Here is a 23,550-nt window from a genome sequence, read left to right on the forward strand (position 1 = left end):
GGCGAGGACTCTAAAGACAGGATTTATGACTACTTGGAAAAGCATAGTTAAATTAGCCACAGTCAGTATGGGTTTGTGAGGGTTCGGGTCATGCCTCACAAACCTTATTGAATTCTTTGAGGATATGGCAGAATATGTTGATGGCTCATTCAGAAAAGAAGGAAAATTGGGATACAGGGAAATCTGTCTGTCTGGATACTGGATTGGATGGCCCAGAGAAGACAGAGGGTGGCAGAAGATGGTCAGTATTGAGCCTGGAGCTCAGTGACCAGTGGGGTTCTGTAACAATCGGCTCTGGGACTCCGCTCTTTGTGATTTTTGTCAATGACTTGGATGTGGATGTTGGAGAGTGAGTTAGTAAGTTTGCCAATAACATGAAGGTTGGTGGAATCGTGGGTAATGTGGAGGGCTGTTGTAGGTTGCAATGGGACATTGACAGGATGCAGAGCTGGGCTGGAAGTGGCAGATGGAGTCCAATCTGGAAAAGTGTGAAGTGATTCATTCTGGAAGGTCGAATTTGAATACAGAATACAGGGTGAAAGGCAGAATACTTGGCAATGCAGAGGAACAGAGATCATGGGGTCCATGTCCATAGATCCCTCAAAATTGCCAAGCACGTTGGTAGGGTTGTTAAAAAGGCATATGTTGTGTTGGCTCCCCTAAGAAGGGGATTGACTGTAAGAGCCTTGAGGATTTACCGCATCTTTATAGCGTCGTGGTGAGACCACACTTGGAATATTGTGCTCAGTTCTGGTCCCCTGTTTACAGGAAGGCTGTGCAGGTTTTAGAGAGCGTACACAGGAGATTTACCAGGATGCTGCCTGTAATGGAGGGCAGTTCTTACGAAGAAAGGTTGAGGGAGCTAAGGCTTTTTTTCATTGGAGAAGGGGGCGGGGGAATTTTTGGAGGTGAACAAGATGATAAGAGGCACAGAGTGAGTGAATAGTCAGAGACGTTTCCTTCTATGGCATAAATGGCTATTACAAGGGGGTGTAATTTTAAGGTGAGTGGAGGATGTTTAAGAGGATAGAGAATGGTAGGTGGTTGGATAGACTGCCAATGGTGGTAGTAAAATTAGACACATTCGGGACATTTAATAGACTCGTGGACAGACACATGGATAATAGTAAAATGAAGGGTATGTAAGTTACTTTTATCTTACAGTCGGATAAAAGGTTGGCATGAAATCATGGCTGAAGGGTCTTGGGCTGAACTGTTCTGCGTTCTGTGTTCTGTATGGTAAACTGGGTAATAAGCTCAGATCAGTGTAAAAGAATATGGCATTCAGGAGGAGCTAGTGAACTGGATACAAAATTTGCTTGATGATAGGAGACAGAGGGTGGTGGGAGGCATGTTGTTTTTTCTGACTGGAGGCATGTGACCAGCGGTGGAGTGGGTCCCCCGCTGTTTGTCATTTGGATAAATGGTTTTGATGGGAATATTGGTTTCCTGGTAAGAAATTGTGTTGGGTGACACTGAAAGTGGTGGTAAAGTGGACAGTGAAGAAGGTTATCTGTGATACAACAGGATGAACATTACTGCTGGGATAGTGGGCTGAAGAATAGCAGATGGAGTTTAATTAGATAAATGTGAGGTGTTCCATTTTGGTGAAACAAACCAGGGCAGGACTTGTACAATTAATGTTCGGGTCCTGGGTAGCGTTGTCAGTCAGTGACCCAGGGGTGTAGGTACACAGTTCTTTGTAAGTGGTGTCACAGGTAGACAGGCTGGTGAAGCAGGTGTTTGGGGTGGTTACCTTCATTCGGGAGAGCATTCAGAGTAAGAGTTGGGATGTCATGTTGTGGCTGGAAAAAAACATTGGTGGGGCCACCATTAAAACATTGTTGATCAGAAGGAAGAACTCATCTAGTTCACTAACCTCCTTTAGGGGAGGACATCAAATATTCTAACCTGGTCTGGCCGACATGTGACTCCAGACCCACCGCAATATGGCTGACTCTGAGCTACCGTCTGGGTAATTAGCAGTGGGGTCAAAGAACGTTGTTCCAGGCAGTGACACCCACATCCCATGAATGAATAAATAAAAATACCGATGTCCCTCCCTACCTCTGCAAACACCTCCAGCTGCAGGAATCCGTCCTGGCTTTGTAACACCTGAACCACTCTCTGTAACACTCTCACCACCTCCAGCACCTTCACCTCTCCCTGTTCCTATCGTGTCAATGAATCCTGACCATGGTTCCCTTCCCACAGCCCTCCTCCTGCGAGCAGACCCTTTGCAATCCATTAACATTTACTCCTAAAACACTCTCTCACTTCAGGGTTTTAAGTCCTTTTTGGTGATCTTCTCAGCCTCATAATCTAGTATGATTCCTTTTGTCCTGAGTGAGGGACCAGTGGGAATTTCTTGCTGAGGTTTTTACTGTTTCCATTGAATGTCCTTTTGTTGAGTATTTTGCATTGTCCCTTCAAATGTTTTCCACTGTTCATTTACAGGCACATATTTCAGTCTGTTTAGCCTGTTTACCATGGTCAGTTCTCCTCTCAAACTCATGTCATTGGCTATTTTTGTTTCTAGTTGTAGCTTGTCCTTTCTGTGATTCACTTTAAGACTTTATATTTATTTAAACTGCACTTTATCACAATTTCCCGAAGGATCTCTGCAGGTGACATTACTCATTCACTAAGTTACATTACACGGTCGCTCTGCGATAGTTATGTCCCTAGCCATAATGTGGAATTCATCCACAAACTCCATCAACAAACACATCGACCTGGACCCAATATACCAACCACTACAGCGGACAGCTGAAACTGACAACCGGAAGCGGCAGGGACATACCACGATAAACACCGGAGGAAACATCAAAGAAGCGCTTCGCAGGAGGCTCCCAAGCACTGATGATGTCGCCTAGCCAGGGGACGAAACGTTTGCAACAAAAACTTCCAGCTCGGCGAACGGAACCACAACAGATATGGGACGTGTGCGTCTCTGGCTGACCAGCCTTTCTTGCCCAGTCCTAGAAGCCCTTGAGCTGAGTAATTTGCTCGGCCATTTCAGAGGGTAATTGAGAGGCAAACACTTTGCTGTGGGTATATTGTGCAGACCACGTGTGAATGAGCTGATGTCCTTCTCGAAAGGACAAGTGTTTTGATTTGTTGTACATCAGTAATGGTTTCATACTTATTTGTGGATTGTTAATTATTATTTTTCAAATTATTGATTTCAAATGTCTCCTTTTCAGATGGCGGGATTCAATCCTGCCTCCCCTGAACATTAGCTGAGGTTTTGGATACATTCTCTCGCAATAATACCACTAGGCCATTATTTCACCTGCTCACTGGATGCTCATCCCTCAGAACTGATACCAGGGCATCATGAAGCGAGACCCATTCTTCCGACACAATTGTGTGATCCTGACATCTTCCAGCAATCTGGGACTATTACTTAATATCATTCCATTTTCAAGACCTCTGTGGAACTCAGTGCCATTCTCCATGTGTAACCCTCACTGCATCTGTTTAACTTCCCATTCTGTCTATTTCTCTGTCTCCTGTAGGTACTCAGGAAAGTCCTGACTCAATAGCCTTCCCAGCTGCTGGGTGGATCGTCCATCACCACATTGAATGCAGTTGGTCTGCCAGAGAGAGGCGAAAGGAATGGAGATCTGGAGCTTTCAATAAATCCTGGAGTGAAGTAAGGTCACCCACAGTGCACAGAGCAAAGAACAATGAGAGGGCTCCAAACATCTGGTAATACAACATGACATAGATACAGTGCTGGAGGGGAGCACAGTACACACACACACACACACACCAGGCTCAATCACCACCCCAATGTAAGTTCTATTATATTAAAACTCACTACTCTGCAACAGTGTATCTATGGCATGTCTTGTGATCCAGTGTCTTCAATAATTTTTAATTCCTATAACAGATCCTATCGCTGTAACCTCCTCCCTTCCCGATAGTCCCTCCACATATCTGAAATGTACTGCATTCCAGATTACCATCCCTATCCCTGTAACTTGGTTCAGTGTCTACAACATGCCTTATCTCGGTAGTCTCCTCCTCCAATAAAGTAAAAACAAGGACTGCAGATGCTGGAATCCAGAGTCTAGATTAGAGTGGTGCTGGAAAAGCACGGCAGGTCAGGCAGCATCCGAGGAGCAGGAAAATCGATGTTTCGGGCAAAAGCCCTTCATCAGGAACAGAGGCCAGGAGCCTGCAGAGTTGGAAGATAAATGAGAGAGGGGTGGGGATGGGGAGAAAGCAGCATAGAGTACAATAGGTGAATGGGGAGGAAGAAGGTGATAGGTCAGAATGGAGGATGTGGGAAGGTAGCAAAGAGTACAATGGGTAAATGGGGGTGAGGACGGGGGTGATAGGTCAGAGATGAGGGTGGAATGGATAGGTGGGAAGGGAGATAGGCCACTAGGACAGGTCATGAGGGCGGTGCTGAGCTGGAAGGCAGGAGGTGGGGTGAGATGGGGAAGGGGAAATGAGGAAACTGGTGAAGTCCACATTGATGCCCTGGGGTTGAAGTGTTCCGAGGCGGAGGGTGAGGCGTTCTTCTTCCAGGCGTCGGGTGGTGAGGAAGTGGCGATGGAGGAACCCCAGGACCTCCATGTCCTCGGCAGAGTGGGAGGGGGAGTTGAAATGTTGGGTCACAGGGCGGTGGGGTGGATTGGTGCGAGTGTACCAGAGATGTTCCCTAAAGTGCTCTGCTAGGAGGTGTCCAGTCTCCCCAATGTAGAGGAGACCGCATCGGGAGCAACGGATACAATAAATGATATTGGTGGATGTGCAGGTAAAACTTTGGATGTGGAAGGCTCCTTTGGGGCCTTGGATGGTGGTGAGGGGAGAGGTATGGGCGCAGGTTTTGCAATTCCTGCAATGGCAGGAGAAGGTGCCAGGAAGGGAGGGTGGGTTTTTGGGGGGCGTGGAACTGACCAGGTAGTCATGGAGGGAATGGTCTATGCGGAAAGTGGAGAGGGGTGGGGAGGGAAATATATCCCTGGTGGTGGGGTCCGTTTGGAGGTGGTGAAAATGGCGGCGGATGATTTGGTTTATGCGAAGGTTGGTAGGGTGGAAGGTGAGTACCAGGGGCGTTCTGTCCTTGTTACGGTTGGAGGGTGGGGTTTGAAGGCGGAGGTGCTGGATGTGGACGAGATGCGTTGGAGGGCATCTTTTACCACGTGGGAAGGGAAATTCCTATCTCTAAAGAAGGAGGCTATCTGGTGTGTTCTGTGGTGGAACTGGCCCACCTGGGAGCAGGTACGGCGGAGGTGGAGGAATTGGGAATAGAGGTTGGGAATTTTGCAGGCGGTAGGGTGGGAAGATATGTAATCTAGATAGCTGTGGGAGTCGGTAGGGTGGAAAAAATGTCGGTGTCAAGTCGGTTGTTATTAATGGGGATGGAGAGGTCCAGGAAGGGGAGGGAGGTATCAGAGATGGTCCAGGTAAATTTAAGGTCAGGGTGGAATGTGTTGGTGAAGTTGATGAAGCACGAGGGAGCGGGAGCACGAGGTGGTGCCAATGTAGTCATCAATGTTGCGGAGGAAGAGTTCGGGAATGGTGCCATTGTAACTACGGAAGATGGACAGTTCTACGTTGCCAACAAAGAGACATGCATAGCTGGGGCCCATATGGGTGCCCATGGCTACCCCTTTGATCTGGAGGAAGTGGGAGGATTTGAAGGAAAAATTGTTCAGGGTGAGGACAAGTTCAGCCAAACGAATGAGAGTATCGGTGGAAGGGTACTGTTGTGGACGTCGGGAGATGAAGAAACAGAGGGCTTGGAGGTCCTGGTCATGATGGATGGAGGTGTCGAGGGATTGGATATCCATTGTGAAGATGGGGCTTTGGGGGCCAGGGAAACGGAAGTCTTGGAGGAGTGGAGGGTGTGAATGGTGTCTCGAACGAATGTGGGTAGTTCCTGCACTGGGGGATAGGCCAATGTCGAGGTAGGCAGACATGAATTCGGTGGGGTAGGAGCATGCTGAGACAATGGGTCGGCCAGGGTTGTCAGGCTTGTGGATCTTGGGAAGGAGGTAGAACCGGGCAGTGGGGGATCCCAGACAATGAGGTTGGAAGCTATGGGTGGGAGATCTCCTCCTGAGGTGATGAGGTTCTGTATGCTCTCGGAGATGATGGTTTGGTGATGGGAGGTAGGTCATGATAGTGGGGGTGGTAGGAGGAGGTGTCTTTGAGTTGGCATCATGGCTTCAGCGGTGTAGAGGTCAGTGCACCAGACTACCAATGCACCCCCTTTATCTGCTGATTTGATGGCGAGGTCGGTATTGGAGCAGAGGAAGTGGAGGGCTGCACGTTGTGAGGGTGAGAGGTTGGAGTTGGGGAGGGGAGTCGACAGGTTGAGGTGGTTAATGTCTCGGTGAAAGTTGGAAATGAAGAAATCGAAAGGCAGGTAATAGGCCAGCGCGGGGTGTCAGGTGGATGGAGTGTATTGGAGGCCGGCAAAGGGGTCCTCAGAAAATAGGCGGGAGTCTTCATTGTAAAAGTAAGCTCTGAGGCGGAGGTGGTGGAAGAAGTGTTCAATGTCACGGTGTGTATTAAATTCATTGATGTGTGGATTGAGGGGGATAAAGGTGAGGCCTTTTCTGAGGACTGATCATTCATCCTCAGTGAGGGGGAGGTCAGGGGGAATGGTGAAAACTCGGCAGGACTGGGAGCTGGGACCAAGCGTAGGTGTGGAGCTGGGGGAGGCGATGGAGCCTGTAACTGGAGTGGGTGTGGTGTGAGGGGGAATGGGGATGGAGTCATGAGCAGGGGTGGTGTTCCACTCAGGGTTCTGGGGGCAGGGATGGTGACGGTGGGACCTGGGGATGGTGTCAGCAGAATGCAGATGAGTGGCGTTGGTGGGGGTGGAAGTGGTGGCAAACACGGCAGTGGGGGGCGTGGAAGTCACTGAGTGTGTGACATCAGCGATGATGTGAGGGGCGGAAGTGATGTCATTTGTGGTGTATGAGGAATTGTGAGGGGCGGAAATGGCATTTACTTTATTTTAACCAATAATTTCCTGTCACAAATCTGTTTGACAATGTCGTATTTTAATTAAACTCAGTCCCTTACTGTTTCTTTCTGTTGGTCTTCATTCACATCTCCATGTTGTTCCAATGTTTCAACCTTTCTCTTTGGACTAGGGAATTTCCATTCACCTCAGACCTGTCCCCCTTCTCATCTGTGTCCGTTTACAGCACAGTGCATAATCTGGTACCAGAGGAGCCTATCCCAATAAAATAGCTCAATCTTCCCTGAGTACTGGTAGCAGTGCTCACTGGTCAGAACCACTTCTGATTATACCATTGTGTGATCCTGATACATTCCTGCACTCTGCTGATATCACTGTTTCTCTCCATGTGATATCCCTCACTGTGTGGGACTAATTGCAGTCTCTATCAGTGTCTCTCGCTCTTGCAGCTACTCCAGATCCTGAGCCCACAGCATTCTCCACTCCAGAGGGAAGCAACTGCACAGGCCATGGATGGAGTCTGGGGATTTCCAGATCTCTGTGGGACTCACTGCCATTCTCCATGTGTAACCATCATTGCATTAGTCTAATTTCCCATTCTGTCTACTTCTCTGTCTCCTGTAGGTATTCCTGATGTCGCTGGCTCAGCAGAATTCCCAATTCCTGTCTCGTCCATCACCACATTGAAGACAGTTGGTCAGCCAGAGAGAGAAATGGAGAGTGAGATCTGGAGCCTTCAGTAAATCCTGCAGCCGGTAAGATCACTCACAGTAAACAGCACAGGGAGGTGTTCATGGCCTTTAATTCAGAACCTGAGGGCATGATGTAGGAACAATGCTGGGCAAGGAACATGAGAAAATTCTCAAGCTTCATTATCACCATCTTGTCTGCAAATTCATCTGTTCCACAGAACCCTCCCTATGTCTGTCAGTTTCTCCACTGTCTGTTTCATCGATACCACTTCCCCTATCTCTATCAGCCCCTACAATCCTGCTTATCCCTTTAAGCTCCTCATATCAGTAAAACTCTACAAGTCTCTGCCTTTGCCATTAATCCTGGGTTCTGTCACATCTCTCCTTAACTGAAGAAAAACAACTCTTCAGTTCTTTAAGCCAACCTGGTCAGTGTAATCTTTTCCAGACCTGAAAAACCTCCCTGTCTTTGTGACTTTTTTGAACTCCTACTACCTTCATGGTCTCAGTAACCTTCCCGTCATGACAACAAAAAGCTCTGTAACTTAGTAACCTCCTCCAGCTGTTAGACTCCTCCTTGTCTCTGGGCACAAAGCAGAGTGACCCTGCTTCTCTCATAAATTAGTTTCTGCATTTCTAATGATGACTATGAACTCTTCCTGTCTCTAAAACGCACTCAGTCTCTGTAAACTCTGCTGGTCCCGACTGATGTAATTTCCTTCGGTAACTACAAAACTTTATACCTTTAATCTCCTCCAGACGCGACCACACAGTTTATTTCTATAACCTCTATGAGTGATAGAGTCATAGAGATGTACAGCACGGAAACAGACCCTTCGGTCCAACCCGTCCATGCCGACCAGATATCCCAACCCAATCTAGTCCCACCTGCCAGCACCCGGCCCATATTCCTCCAAACCCTTCCCATTCATATGCCCATCCAAATGCCTCTTAAATGTTGCAATTGTACCATCCTCCACCACATCCTCTGGCAGCTCGTTCCATATACGTACCACCCTCTGCGTGAAAAAGTTGCCCCTGAGGTCTCTTTTATATCTTTCCCCTCTCAAATTAAATCTATGTCCTCTAGTTTTGGACTCCACGACCTCAGGGAAAAGACTTTGTCTATTTATCCTATCCTATCCATGTCCCTCATAATTTTGTAAACCTCTGTAAGGTCACCCCTCAGCCTCCGAAGCTCCAGGGATAACCGCCCTCGCCTGTTCAGCCTCTCCCTGTTGCTCAAATCCTCCAACCCTGACAACATCCTTTTCTGAACCCTTTTTGGTTTCACAACATCTTTCTGATATGAAGGAGACCGGAATTGTTTAAAGCATTCCAACAGTGGCCAAACCAATGTCCTGTACAGCCGCAACATGACCTCCCAACTCCTGTACTCAGTACTCTGACCAATAAAGGAAAGCATACTAAATGCTGTCTTCACTATCCTGTCTACCTGCGACTCTACTTTCAAGGAGCTGTGAACTTGCATTCCAAGGTCTCTTTGGTCAGCAACACTCCCTAGGACATTACCATTACGTGTATAAGTCCTGCTAAGATTTGCTTTCCTAAAATGCAGCACATCGCATTAATCTGAATTAAACTCCATCTGCCACTTAGCCCATTGGCCCATCTGGTCCAGATCCTGTTGTAACCTTCTTCGCCGTCCACTATACCTCCAATTTTTGTGTCATCTGTAAACTTACTAACTATACCTCTTTTGGTCGCATCCAAATCATTTATGTAAATGACAAAAAGTAGAGGGCCCAGCACCAATCCTTGTGGCATTCCACTGGTCACAGGCCTCCAGTCTGAAAAACAACCCTCCACCACCACCCTCTGTCTTTTATCTTTGAGCCAGTTCTGTATCGAAATGGCTACTTCTCCCTGTATTCCGTGAGATCTAACCTTGCTAATCAGTTTCCCATGGGGAACCTTGTCGAATGTCTTACTGAAGTCCATATAGATCACATGTATCACTCTGCCCTCCTCAATCTTTTTTGTTACTTCTTCAAAAAACTCAATCAAGTTTGAGACATGATTTCCCATGTACAAAGCCATGTTGACTATCCCTAATCAGTCTTTGCCTTTCCAAATACATGTACATCCTGTCCCTCAGGATTCCCTCCAACAACTTGCCCACCACTGAGTTCAGGCTCACCGGTCTGTCATTCCCTGGCTTGTCTTTACCACCCTTCTTAAACAGTGGCACCACTTTTGCCAACTTCCAGTCTTCTGTCACCTCACCTGTGACTAATGATGATACAAATATCTCAGCAAGAGGCCCAGCAATCACTTCTCTAGCTTCCCACAGAGTTCTCGGGTACACCTGATCAGTTCCTGGGGATTTATTCACTTTAACCGTTTCAAGACATCCAGCACTTCCTCCGCTGTATTCTGGGCGTTTTGCAAGATGTCACCATCTATTTCCCTACAGTCTATATCTTCCATATGCTTTTCCACAGTGAATACTGATGCAAAATCTTCATTTAGTATATCCCCCATTTTCTGTGGCTCCACACAAAGGCCGCCTTGCTGATCTTTGTGGGGCCCTATTCTCTCCCTCGTTACCCTTTTTTCCTTAATGTATTTGTAAAAACCCTTTGCATTCTCCTTAATTCTATTTGTCAGACCTATCTCATGTCCGCGTTTTGCCCTCCTGATTTCCCTCTTAAGTATACTCCTACTTCCCTTATACTCTTCTAAGGATTCACTCGATCTATCCTGTCTATACCTGACATATGCTTCCTTCTTTTTCTGAACCAAACACTCAATTTCTTTAGTCATCTAGAATTCCCAATACATACCAGCCTTCCCTTTCACCCTTACAGGAATATACTTTCTCTGGACTCTTGTTATCTCATTTCTGAAGGCTTCCCATTTTCCAGCCGTCCCTTTAGCTGCGAACACCTGCCTCCAAACAGCTTTCAAAAGTTCTTGCCTAATACCGTCAAAATTGGCCTTTCTCCAATTCAGAACATCAACTTTTAGATCTGGTCTATCCTTTTCCATCACTATTTTAAAACAAATCGAATTATGGTCGCTGACCCCAGAGCGCTCCCCCACTGACACCTCAGTCACCTGCCCTGCCTTATTTCCTAACAGTAGGTTATGTTTTGCACCTTCTCTAGTAGGTACATCCACATACTGAATCAGAAAATTGTCTTGTACACACTGAAGAAGTTCCTCTCCATCTAAACCTTTAACACTATGGAAGTCCCAGTCAATGTTTGGAAAGTTAAAATCCCCTACCATAACTACCCTATTATTCTTACAGTTAGCTGAGATCTCCTTACAAGTTTGTTTGGCAATTTCCCTTTGACTTTTGCGGGGTCTGTAATACAATCCTAATAAGGTGATCATCCCTTTCTTATTTCTCAGTTCCACACAAATAACTTCCCTGGATGTATTTCTGGGAATATCCTCCCTCAGCACAGCTGTAATGCTATCCCTTATCAAAAATGCCACTCCCCCTCCTTTCTTGCCTCCCTTTCTATCCTTCCTGTAGCATTTGTATCCTGGAACATTAAGCTGCCAGTCCTGCCCATCCCTGAGCCATGTTTCTGTAATTGCTATGAGATTCCAGTCCCATGTTCCTAACCATGCCCTGAGTTCACCTGCCTTCCCTGTTCGGCCCCTTGCATTGAAATAAATGCAGCTTAATTTATTAGTCCGACTTGTCCCTGCCTGCCCTGACTGCTTGACTTACTTCTGTTCTCAGCTGTACCCGTCTCGGATCGATCTACCAAAATCCTTCCTGTGATTGTTACCACGTCCCATCCCTGCATTCCTCCAAATCCCTGTAAAGTCCTCCCATTCCTAAAACCCGCCCTGTATCTGTCACCTCTTCCAGCTTCCACAACCCTCCCTATCTCTGTAAGATAACCCCCCACACCCCCATCCCAGTTACTACAGCCCGCTGTATCACTAAATGCCAGTAGTCACTATAATATCAGAGTAAGGTGTGAAAGCAGGAATACTGTACTGGGTTAAATGATCAGTCGTGATCATATTGAATGGTGCGACAGACTCTGTGGTCAAATGGTCGATACCTGCTCTTCTTTCCTCTGCTTCTCTATAAACTTTTTATCTCCATAACCTCCTTCATGTCCCCACAGCCCTCCCTATCTCCATAAACCCCTTCAGTCCCCACGACACTTCCTATCCATGTAACCTTAATCATTCCCCACAAACCTCCCTCACTCCATAACCTCCAAAAGGTCCCACGACCCTCCCTATCTCCATAATCTCATCCAGACCCGACGACCCTCCCATTCAGAGTAACCTACTTCAATCCCCGTCATCCTCCTGATCTGTGCAACCTCCTTCAGGCCCAACAGCCCTGCAGATCTCTTTGGCCCCTTTCAGGCCCCACATCACTCCCTATCTCCATAATGTTCTTCAGTCACCACTGCACTCTCTGTGTCCATAATCTCATCCAGTCCCCACATCACTCCCTATCTCCATAATGTCCTTCAGTCCCCACAACCCTCCTTATTTCCAAAACATCTATTACCTGTTGAACCTGTAAGCTACATTTTGCAGATTGATAAACACAAACTCCCATAACCCTTTCTGCTGCCAGTCTGAAACCAAACAGTGTTAACCTGATAGTAGGTCGGGAGCTGAAATTTGTTTGAAAGGATATGTCAATGAACAATAACTGGACCCTTAGAAACGCTTTTAATAAAAAGAGAATGTGTTGTTGAGCCTGTTGGATTTTATTTTTATTGGTGAGAATATAAATGGCAGAATAGATACGGGTGTAGGAGTGGTTGTACTGAGGATACGGTTTATTTGAATTTTCAGAAACCTTTACACAAATTTCAATAAGGGCTAAAGAGTAACTTGGTAGAGAATAGGGCACCTTAACTGTCAGGAGGTGGGTGAGATATAAGACAAAATAGTGTTGTCAGAATTTACTGTGGAGAAAGACATGGAAGCTCGGGAACTTGGGGAAATAAATAGCGATGTCTTGGAAAGAATCCTCAACAGAGAAGAGAAAGTGCTGGAATCTTAAAACAAATAAAGGTAGATCAATCCTCAGTAGCTCATTTGGTCGATCTTAGTATATTGTGGGAATCTGGGGAATAGATTGCAGTGTCCCTAACAGATATTTATATTATCAACAGACACAATGAGTTACCGGAAGACTGGAGGGTGGCTTCACTTAAGGTCTGCAGGGAGCAGCGAGGAAATCAAAGCCCAGTGAGCCAGTGCTGGGTAAGTTGTTGGAGGAGATTCTGAGCGAAAGGAGCTACATATATTTGGAAAGGCAAGGGCTGATTAGAGACAGTCAGCATGGCTTTGTGAGTGGGAAACCGTGTTTCACAAACCGGATTGACTCTTCAAGGAGTTGGCCAAGAGACAGTTGAAGGCAGAACAGTCCGCGTTGTCTACATGAACTTCAGCAAAGCATTTGACAAGCTTCCAAGGGATGTAGAACATCTAGTCAAGAGGAAGAAGGAAGGTAACCTAAGGGTGAGGAACGAAGGATCAGAAGCAGGGCTCTCGAGAGTTACATTAGGCAGCACGGTGGCTCAGTGGTTAGCACTGCTGCCTCACAGCACCAGGGATACGATTTCGATTCCAGCCTCAGGCGGCTGCCTGTGTGGAGTTTGCACATTCTCTCCATGTCTGTGTGGGTTTCCAACAGGTGCTCAGGTTTCCACAGCACAAAGATGAGCAGGTTAGGTGAATCAGCCAGGCGTTGTTCAAGAAAGGGAGTAGAGATAATCCTGGGACTCACAGACCTGTCAGTCTTCTGTCAGTGATGTGCAGATTATTGGAGAGGACTCTGAGATACAGGATTTATGATTCCTTGGAAAACCATAGTTTGATTAGAGAAAGTCATCATGGCTTTGTCAGGGGCAGGTCATGCCTCACAAATCTTTTTGAATCCTTTGAGAATGTGACAAAACACATTTATGGCTCATTGAGAAAGTACAGAGCATGGGATACAGGGAAACCTGCCTGTCTGGATACAGAATTCCTGGCCCATAGAAGACAGAGGGTGATGACAGATGGAAATCATTCAGCCTGGAGCTCAGTGATCAGTGGTTTTTTGCAGGGAGGGGTCAAAAATCTCTGCTCTTTGTGATTTTATGAATGACTTGGATGTGTGAATGGAAGACCGGGTAAGTAAGTTTGCCAATGACACGAAGGTTGGTGGAGTGGTGAATAGTGTGGATTTCTGCTGGAGGTTGCAATGGGACATTGACAGGATGTAGAGCTGGGCTCAGAAGTGGCAGATAAAGTCAAATCTGGAAAAGTGTGAAGTGATGCATTTTGGAAGGTGAGACTTGAATACAGAATACAGGGGTAAAGGCAGAATACTGAATAGTGTGGGGGAACAGATGGATCTTGGATTTCATGACGAGAGATCCGTCAAATTTGCCACAAAGCTGATAATGTTGTTAAGAAGGAATATGTTGGTTTGGCTTTCATTAGCTGGAGGATTGAGTTTTAAAGCCATGAGGTTATGCTGCAGCTCTATACAGCCCTGTTTAGATCCCAATTAGAATAATGTGTTCAGTTTTGGTCCCTTCATTACAGGAAGGATGTGGAAGCTTTAGAGAGGGTAAAGAGGAGGTTTACCAGGATACTGCCTGTACTGGAGAGCATGTCTTATGAAGAAAGGTTGAGGGAGCTAAGGCTTTTTTCATTGGAGTGAAGAAGAGTGTGGTGTGATTTGGTAGATGTGAACAAGATAGTGTGAGGCAAAGATAGAGTGAATAGTGAGAGACCTCTTTATCCCATAGCATACATGGTACAAGGGGGCATAATTGTAAGGTGATTGGAGGATGGGTAAGGGGAGATTTCAGATGAAGGTTCTTTACACAGAGTGGTGGGTGAGTGGAACGGGACATTTAACAGACTCTTGGATAGGCAGATGGATGATAGTAAAATGAAGGTTATGTAAGTTGGTTTGATCTTACAGTCGGGTAAAAGATGGGCATGGCATCATGACCAAAGGGTCTTGTGCTGTACTGTTCTGTGTTCTACGTTCTGATTGGTAAACTGGGTAATAATCTCAAATCAATGTAAAAGAATATGGCATTCAGGAGGAGCTAGTCACCTGGATACAAAATTGGGCTTGATGGTAGGAAACAGAGGGTGATGGGAGGCATGTTGTCTTTCTGACTGGAGGTATGTGACCAGCGATGCTGTGAGTCCCCTGTTGATTGTCATTTGGGTAAATGGTTTGGATGGGAATATTGGTTTCCTGGTAAGTACGTTTTTTGAGTGACACTGAAATTGTTGGTAAACTGGACAGTGAAGAAGCTTATCTATGATACAACAGGATGAACAGTACTGCTGGGATAGTGGGCTGAAGAATAGCAGATGGAGTTTAATTAGATAAATGTGACGTGTTCCATTTTGATGAAACAAACCAGGGTGGGACTTGTACAGTTAATTTTCGGGCCCTGGGTAGTGTTGTCAGTCAGAGACCCAGGGATGCAGGTACACAGTTCTTTGTAAGTGGTGTCCCAGGTAGACAGGCTGGTGAAGCAGGCATTTGGGCTGGTTACCTTCTTTGGGCAGAGCATTGAGAGTAGAAGTTGGGATGTCATGTTGTGGCTGTACAGGACATTGGTGAGGCCACCATAAATGCATTGTTGACCAGTAGGAAGAACTCATCTGGTTCACTTACCTCCTTTAGGGAAGAGCATCTGACATTCTAACCTAGTCTGGCCTGCACGTGATACCAGACCCAAAGCAATATGGCTTACTCTGTGCTATACTCTGGGTCATTAGCAGTGGGGCAAAGAATGCTGGTCCAATCAGTGACACCCTCCTCCCATGAATGAATAAATACATATATATATATCCCTCCCTACCTCTGCAAACGCCTCCAGCTGCAGCAATCTGTACTGGCTTTGTAACACCGTTCAGAACCTGACCACTCTCTGTAACACTCTCACCACCTCCAGCACCTTCACTTCTCCCTGTTCCTATCGTGTCAATAAACCCTGACCATGGTTCCCCTTCCCACAGCCCTCCTCCTGCGAGCAGACACTTTGCAATCCCTTTAAAACTTACTCCTAAAACATTCTCTCACTTCAGGACTTTTTGCTGATCCTCTAAGCCCAAGAATCTAATATGATCCTTTATACTTGAGTGAGGCACCGATGGGAATTTCTTGCTGAGGATTTGTCTGTTTCAATGGAATGTCCTTTTGTTGAGTGTTTTACACTGCTCCTTCAAATGTTTTCCACTGTTCATTGACAGGCACATATTTCAGTCTGTTTAGCCTATTTACCTTGGTCAGTTCTCCTCTCAAACTCATGTTATTGGTTATTTTTATTTCTAGTTGTAGCTTGTCATTTCTGTGATTCACTTTAAAACTTTATATTTCTTTAAACTGCATTTTATCATAATTTCCCTGACGATCTCTCCAGGTGACATTACTCAGTCACTAAGTTTGATCACACAATGATCGCTCTGCGATAGTTATGTCCCTAGCCAGTTGCACAATTTGTTATTCAAAGAAACACTGAAAAGAAATTCTCTGAACTCCTCTTCCAATATCACTCTTTCCAGTGTGACTGTCCCACATTATGTGAATATTTATGTTTCCCAAAATTATCACAATGTGTTTGTTAAAAAATTCCAATGAGTTCCCCTTTAATGCAGTGATGAGCAATGAAATACTGTTTAGTGGCGAAAAGTGTCCTGCTGCTTGTGTCCTTTGCAAGTAGTAGCCAGAATTTACATTCAGACTGACTCTACTTCATGATCTGAGGCCAACTGCTTTCTCTGTAATGCCTTTGTTACCCATTATTGTCAGCGTCACCCAGTTTGCCTGAGTTTCCACAAGGTTGTGATCCATTGAATATTTATGTCCAACTTTTGTTCATCCTGGAACCATATCTCTCTGGTGTCTAAATTTATTCTATCTCTGTGTCAGAAATCCATCTGCCTTATTGATGAGATTTCGTCCATTCAAAAAAAAAACACATTAACTCTTTCCCACAATTTCCTGTCACAAACCTATTCACTGATGAACTGTTTTAGTTAATCGCTGTCCCATCCTGTTCCTTTCTGCTGCCTTCAGCCACATCCCCATACTGTTCTGATGCTTCACCTTTTCTCTTTGGATTTGGAAAGCTCCTTTAACCTGGATCCTGTCCCTGCATCCTCTCTGTCAGTTTAAAGCCCTGTCCTTAAACTTACTGACATGATTGGCCAGGACACTGGTCCCAGCACAGTTCCAGTGGGACCATCCTAATGGATTTCTTTTTTATAAATCAGGTAGGGGATGTGGGTGTCTCTGGCTGACCAGCCTTTATTGCCCAGCCCTAGCTGCCCATGAGCTGAGTAGCTTGCTCGGCCATTTCAGAGGGCAATTGAGATGCAAACACTTTGCTGTCGGTGTGTCATGAAGACCACGTGAGGATGATCAGATCTCGTTGTCGAAACGACAAGTGGGCGGCACGGTGGCTCAGTGATTAGCACTCCTGCCTCACAGCACCAGCGTCCCAGGTTCGATTCCAGCCGCGGGCGACTGTGTGGAGTTTGCACATTGTCCCCGTGTCTGCGTGAATTGCCTCTGGATGCTCCGGTTTCGTCCCACAGTCCAAAGCCGTGCAGGTCAGGCGAATTGGCCATGCTAAATTGCCCATAATGTTAGGTGTATTAGGTCGAGGGAGATGGGTCTGTGTGGGTTACTCTTCGGAGGGATGGCGTGGACTGGTTGGGCCGAAAGGCCTGTTTCCACACTGTATGGAATCTAATCTAAGGGATTGTGATGTTTGTACATCAGCAATGGTTTCATATTTGTTTATGGATTGTTAATTGCTTTTTTTAAAATTATTGATTTTAAATTCCGCCATATCTTATGATGGGATTCACCTGCCTCCCCTGCACATTAGCTGAGGTTTTGGATAAATGCCCTAACAATAATGTTACTAGGCCATCACTTCACCTGCTCACTGTTGCTCATCCCTGAGCACTGACAAATGAAGCTAAACCCATTCTTCCAACATGTTTGTGTGATCCTGAAGTCTTCCAGCACTCCGGTGATATCACTTAGTCTCTCTCCATGTGGTATCCCTCACTGTGTGGGTCTAATTGCTGCCTCTGTCAGTGTCTCTCGCTCTTGCAGCTACTCCAGATCCTGAGCCAACAGAATTCTCCACTCCAGAGAGACGCAACAGCACAGGCCAGGGATGGGGTTTGGGATTTTCCAGATATCTGTGGGGCTCATTTCCATTCTCCATGTGTAACCGTCGCTGCATCAGTCTAATTTTCCATTCTGTCTATTTCTCTGTCTCCTTTAGGTACTCAGGAAGTTCCTGACCTAATAAATTTCCCAACTGCCAGATGTCTCATCCATCACCCCATTGAAGATGGTTGGTCAGCCAGAGAGACAAAGGGCAGGGGGTTCTTGAGCCTTCAATAAATCCTGCAGTGAGGTAAGATCACTCACAGTGCACAGAGCAGGGAGCAATGAACGGGCTCCAAGCATCGGCTAACAAGACATGATATAGATACAGTGCTGGAGGGGAGCACAGTATAGACACGCCCCAGCCTCAATCACTACATCTACTTTTACTTATGTTGCATTGAGACAGCAGAGAGTATTCAGAGTTATCAATCCAGGCCTGCGCTGTCTTAGTGAGCATCAGGACAATAGAGGTTAAAGCAGGCTCTGACGAGAGGTTGGGAATGCTGCCTGGGATCTTTATGTTCTGTGTTCTCCCTCCAACACTGTACTAAGACTCACTACTCTGCAACACTGTATCTATTCAAAGTTTGTGAGAAGATTTGTAGCTCGGGTGCTCTTTGGTGAGTTGTTGTCTGAGAGTGGCTGTTGGTTTGTGTGCTGTTATAAGTCCTAGTGGTCGCAGTAGTCTGGCTGTCATTTCAGAGATGTTCTTGATGTATGGTAGTGTGGCTAGTCCTTTGGGTTGTGGCATGTCCTCGTGCTGTTATCTTTCCCTTAGGCATCTGTTGATGAAATTGAGAGGATATCCGTTTTTTGCGAATACCTTGTATAGGTGTTCCTCTTCCTCTTTTTGCAGTTCTGATGTACTGCAGTATGTTGTGGCCCTTTTGAATAGTGTCTTGATGCAACTTCGTTTGTGTGTATTGGGGTGGTTGCTTTCATAGTTCACGACTTGATCTGTGTGTGTGGCTTTCCTGTATACGTTAGTGGTGAATTCTCCGTTTGGTGTTCTCTGTACCATCACGTCTAGGAATGGGAGTTGGTTGTCCTTTTCTTCCTCTCTCGTGAATCGGATTCCTGTGAGTGTGGAGTTGATGATCCGGTGTGTATTCTCAATTTCCGTGTTTTTAATGATTACAAAGGTGTCATCAACTTTTCTGACCCAGAGTTTGGGTTGAATTTGTGGTAAGACTGTTTGTTCTAATCTTTGCATTACTGCTTCTGCTATGAGTCCCGAGATCGGTGATCCCATGGGTGTTCCGTGATTTGTTCGTATATCTGGTTGTTGTGAGGCACAAGTCCAGTAGGTTTCGTATGCCGTCTTTGTTGATGGGTACAACGTCCTGTTGTCTGTTAGGTCTGTTCAGCAGGTTAGCTAAAACGAAGGACCCGATATCCAGCATGAGCAAAACCAATGTAGTGTACAAAATACCATGCAAGGACTGCACAAAACACTATATAGGACAAACAGGAAGACAGCTAACAATCCGCATCCACGAACATCAAGCAACATGAATTTGACTGGGACAACACTACCATTATAGGGCAAGTGAAACAAAAAACAGCCAGGGAATTCCTGGAAGCATGGCACTCATCCACAAACTCCATCAACAAACACATAGACCTGTACCCAATATACCGGCCACTACAGCGGACAGCTGAAACTGACAACCGGAAGCGGCAGGGACAGGCCACTATAAATGCCGGAGGAAACACCACAGAAGCGCTTCACAGGAGGATCCCAAGCACTGAGGATGTCACCTAGACAGGGGACGAAACGTTTGCAACAAAACCTTCCAGCTCGGCGAACAGAACCACAACACTGTATCTATGGCATGGCTTGTGCACCAGTGTCTTCAGTCATTTTGAACTCCTATAACAGTAGTTGTCCCTGTAACCTGCTCCATTCCCAATAGTCCCTCCACATATTTGAGATGTACTGCACTCCAGATTACCATCCTTATCGCTGTAAATTGCTTCAGTGTCTACAACATGCTTTATTTCGGTACTGTAATCAACTTTAACTGGATACAGAGTGATACAGCACGGAAACAGAACCTAAACAGGTCTCCTAAACAGAACGAGTCCATTTTCCCTGCATTTGGCCCTTATCTCTTCAAACCTTTTCTTCTCAAAGTACCTCTCCAATTGTCTTTTCCATGTTGTAATTGTTCTTGTTTCTCCCATGTGCCTGAGGCAGTCTGTTCCATCTATGCACCATCCTCTGTGGATAATGTTCCCCCTCAGCTCCCTCTTTAAATCCTTGCTCTCTCACCTCCCGTTTATAACCTCTAGTTTTGGACTCACCTACCCTTGGCTATTCACGTTACTGAGGCCCCGCATGGTTTTGTAAAACTTTATAAGGTCACCCCGTGGCCTCCTCTGCCCAAGGGAAATATTTAGGTCAATGTTACAAAAATCTCCAACGTATGTAACAAAGTGCTGGCCAATGTCGGCAAATGTGCAGAATGCTGCTTTCCCCACCCTGTCCACCTGTGATGCCACTTCCGAAGAACAATGTAACTTGCACCCCCTGGTCTCTCTCTCTCTCTCTCTGTTCAACAACCCTGGCCAGAGCCCTTCCATTAACTGTGTTTGTCTTAACAAACTCCAACAGCTGAATTAAACTCTATATTTCATTCCTTGGTCCAGTTGGTCACGATCCCCTTTGATAACCGTATTTACTGCCCACGACACCATTAATTTGATCATCAACAAATTTTCGCACAATCACTCCTCTATTTTCAACCAAATCGTTTATGTCGATGATGCACATCAGTGGACCCAGCCCTGATCCTTTCTTCAATAATGGAATAAAACCATATTCTTGTCATAGAGCCATACAGCATGGAAACTGACCCTTCAGTTGATACCCAACATAATCTAAAACTAAACTCTTCCCAGCTGCCTGTTGCTGGCCCATATCACTCCAACCCTTCCTTATTCACCTACTCATCCAAATATCTTTTAAATGTTGTAATTGTACCCACATCAACCCCTTTCTCAGGAAGTTCATTTCACACTCAAACCACCCTCTGTTTAACAAATTGCCCAATATCATTTTTGAACACCTATCTCCTCTAACCTTAAAAATGTGGCTCCTCCTCTTGAGACTCCCCCATCCTGATGAAAAGGCAACTACCATTAAATCGATCTATACCTCATTTTAAAAATAAACCTTTATAACATCATGTCTCATCCTCCAGGCTCCAGTGAAAAAAGACTCAGCCTATCCAGCCATTTTCCAGAACGCAAGCCTTCCATACCCAGCAACATCCTGGTAACTCTCTTCTGAATGCCCTGCAGCTTCATAATATCCTCCCTATAACTGGGCGACCAGAACTCGACAGAGTATTGCAGAACAGGCCTCACAAATGTCTGCACAATCTCAACATGACGTCCCAAATCCTACACTCAATGGACTGAGCAATAGTCAGGCATGCAAGCTTGAAAAATTATGTACCTGAACCCGGAGGTCCCTCTGCTCTAAAACACTAACCGAGGCCCGAACGTTAATTGTATAAGCTCTATCCTTGTTTGTTTTACCCAAGTGCATTACCTCGTATTTACTCCGATTGAATTCCACCTGCAGTTTTTCAGCCCATTCATCCATTTCATCAAGATCCCTTTGTAATCTCAGAAAACCTCCTTCACTGCCCACGATTCCACCCTCAAGCCTTCCAGCACATCACACATGGCTGTCAGTAGAACACATACCTTTGCTCGGGGCTCCACAATTTCTTCCCTAGCATCCCATAACGTCCGGTGATACACTTAATCAAGCCCTGAGTCTTTCCATACCTTTGTTTTTAAAACCTCCAGCACCACCTCTTCTATAACGTCCACTCCTTTCAAGTCATAGAGATGTACAGCATAGAAACAGACCCTTCGGTCCCCAACTCGTCCAGGCTTACCAGAAGATCTAAATAGATCCATTCCCTTTTCCAGCATTTGGCCCAAAAATGTCTACGCCCTTACTATTCATATGCCGATCCAGATACCTTTTAAATGTTGTAATTGTATCAGTCTTCAATACTTTCTCTCTCAGCTCATTCCATACACACATCACCATGTGTGTGAAGAAGCTGTCCCTTCAGTTCCTCTGTAAACCATTCGCCTCCAAACCTTAAACTTATGCCCTCTAGTTTTGGATTCCCCAACTTCTGGGAAAAGACCTTGAATGCTTACCCTATCCATACCCTACATGTTTAGATAAACCTCTGTAAGGTCACCCCTCAGTCTCCGATGCTCCAGTGACAGTAACCCCAGCTTATTCACCAACAACCTGTGCAATTCAAAGTTTGTGCGAAGATTTGTAGCTCGGGTGCTCGTTGGTGTGGTTCTGTTCGCCGAGCTGGAAGTTTTTGTTGCAAACGTTTCGTCCCCTGGCTAGGCGACATAATCAGTGCTTGGGAGCCTCCTGCGAAGCGCTTCTTTGATGTTTCCTCCGGTGTTTATCGTGGTCTGTCCCTGCCGCTTCCGGTTGTCAGTTTCAGCTGTCCGCTGTCGTGGTTGGTATATTGGGTCCAGGTCGATGTGTTTGTTGATGGAGTTTGTGGATGAATGCCATGCCTCTAGGAATTCCCTGGCTGTTCTCTGTCTGGCTTGCCCTATGATAGTAGTGTTGTCCCAGTCGAATTCATGTTGCTTGTTGTCTGCGTGTGTGGCTACTAAGGATAGCTGGTCGTGTCGTTTCGTGGCTAGTTGATGTTCATGTATGCGGATTGTTAGCTGTCTTCCTGTTTGTCCTATATAGTGTTTAGTGCAGTCCTTGCATGGTATTTTGTACACTACATTCGTCTTGCTCATGTTGGGTATCGGGTCCTTCGTTCTGGTGAGTTGTTGTCTGAGAGTGGCTGTTGGTTTGTGTGCTGTTATGAGTCCTAGGGGTCGCAGTAGTCTGGCTGTCAGTTCTGAGCTGTTCCTGATGTATGGTAGTGTGGCTAGTCCTTTTGGTTGTGGTATGTCCTCGTTCCGTGGTCTTTCTCTTAGGCATCTGTTGATGAAGTTGCGCGGGTATCCGTTTTTGGCAAATACCTTGTATAGGTGTTCCTCTTCTTCTTTTTGCAGTTCTGATGTACTGCAGTGTGTTGTGGCCCTTTTGAATAGTGTCCTGATGCAACTTCGTTTGTGTGTGTTGTGGTGGTTACTTTCATAGTTTAAGACTTGGTCTATGTGTGTGGCTTTCCTGTATACCCTTGTAGTGAATTCTCCGTTCGGTATTCTCTGTACCATCACGTCTAGGAATGGGATTTGGCTATCCTTTTCTTCTTCTCTCGTGAATCGGATTCCTGTGAGTGTGGCGTTGATGATCCGGTGTGTTTTTTCTATTTCCATGTTTTTAATGATTACAAACGTGTCATCGACATATCTGACCCAGAGTTTGGGTTGAATTTGTGGCAAGACTGTTTGTTCTAACCTTTGCATAACTGCCTCTGCTATGAGTCCCGATATTGGTGATCCCATTGGTGTTCTGTTGATTTGTTCGTATATCTGATTGTTGACACTACAACACTCACCTGGGTTAAAAACCTCTCCCACAGACATCTCACAGACACGGAAAGAACAATGCTGGCCAAGGGACTCAACTACAACCACAGGGACGCCAATACAGCAACTTCCTAGCAGCACTAGAATGCACACTCAGGAACAATGGACTTACAGAAGAGACACAACAAACAGTGAGACAAACGGTCGTACCTATGATAATAAGGAAAAGACAAACACTTAACCTT

The sequence above is a fragment of the Chiloscyllium plagiosum genome, unplaced genomic scaffold, assembly GCF_037043375.1.
Source record: "Chiloscyllium plagiosum isolate Xiang-an unplaced genomic scaffold, Cpla_swu_hap1 HiC_scaffold_44, whole genome shotgun sequence".
Taxonomy (NCBI): domain Eukaryota; kingdom Metazoa; phylum Chordata; class Chondrichthyes; order Orectolobiformes; family Hemiscylliidae; genus Chiloscyllium; species Chiloscyllium plagiosum.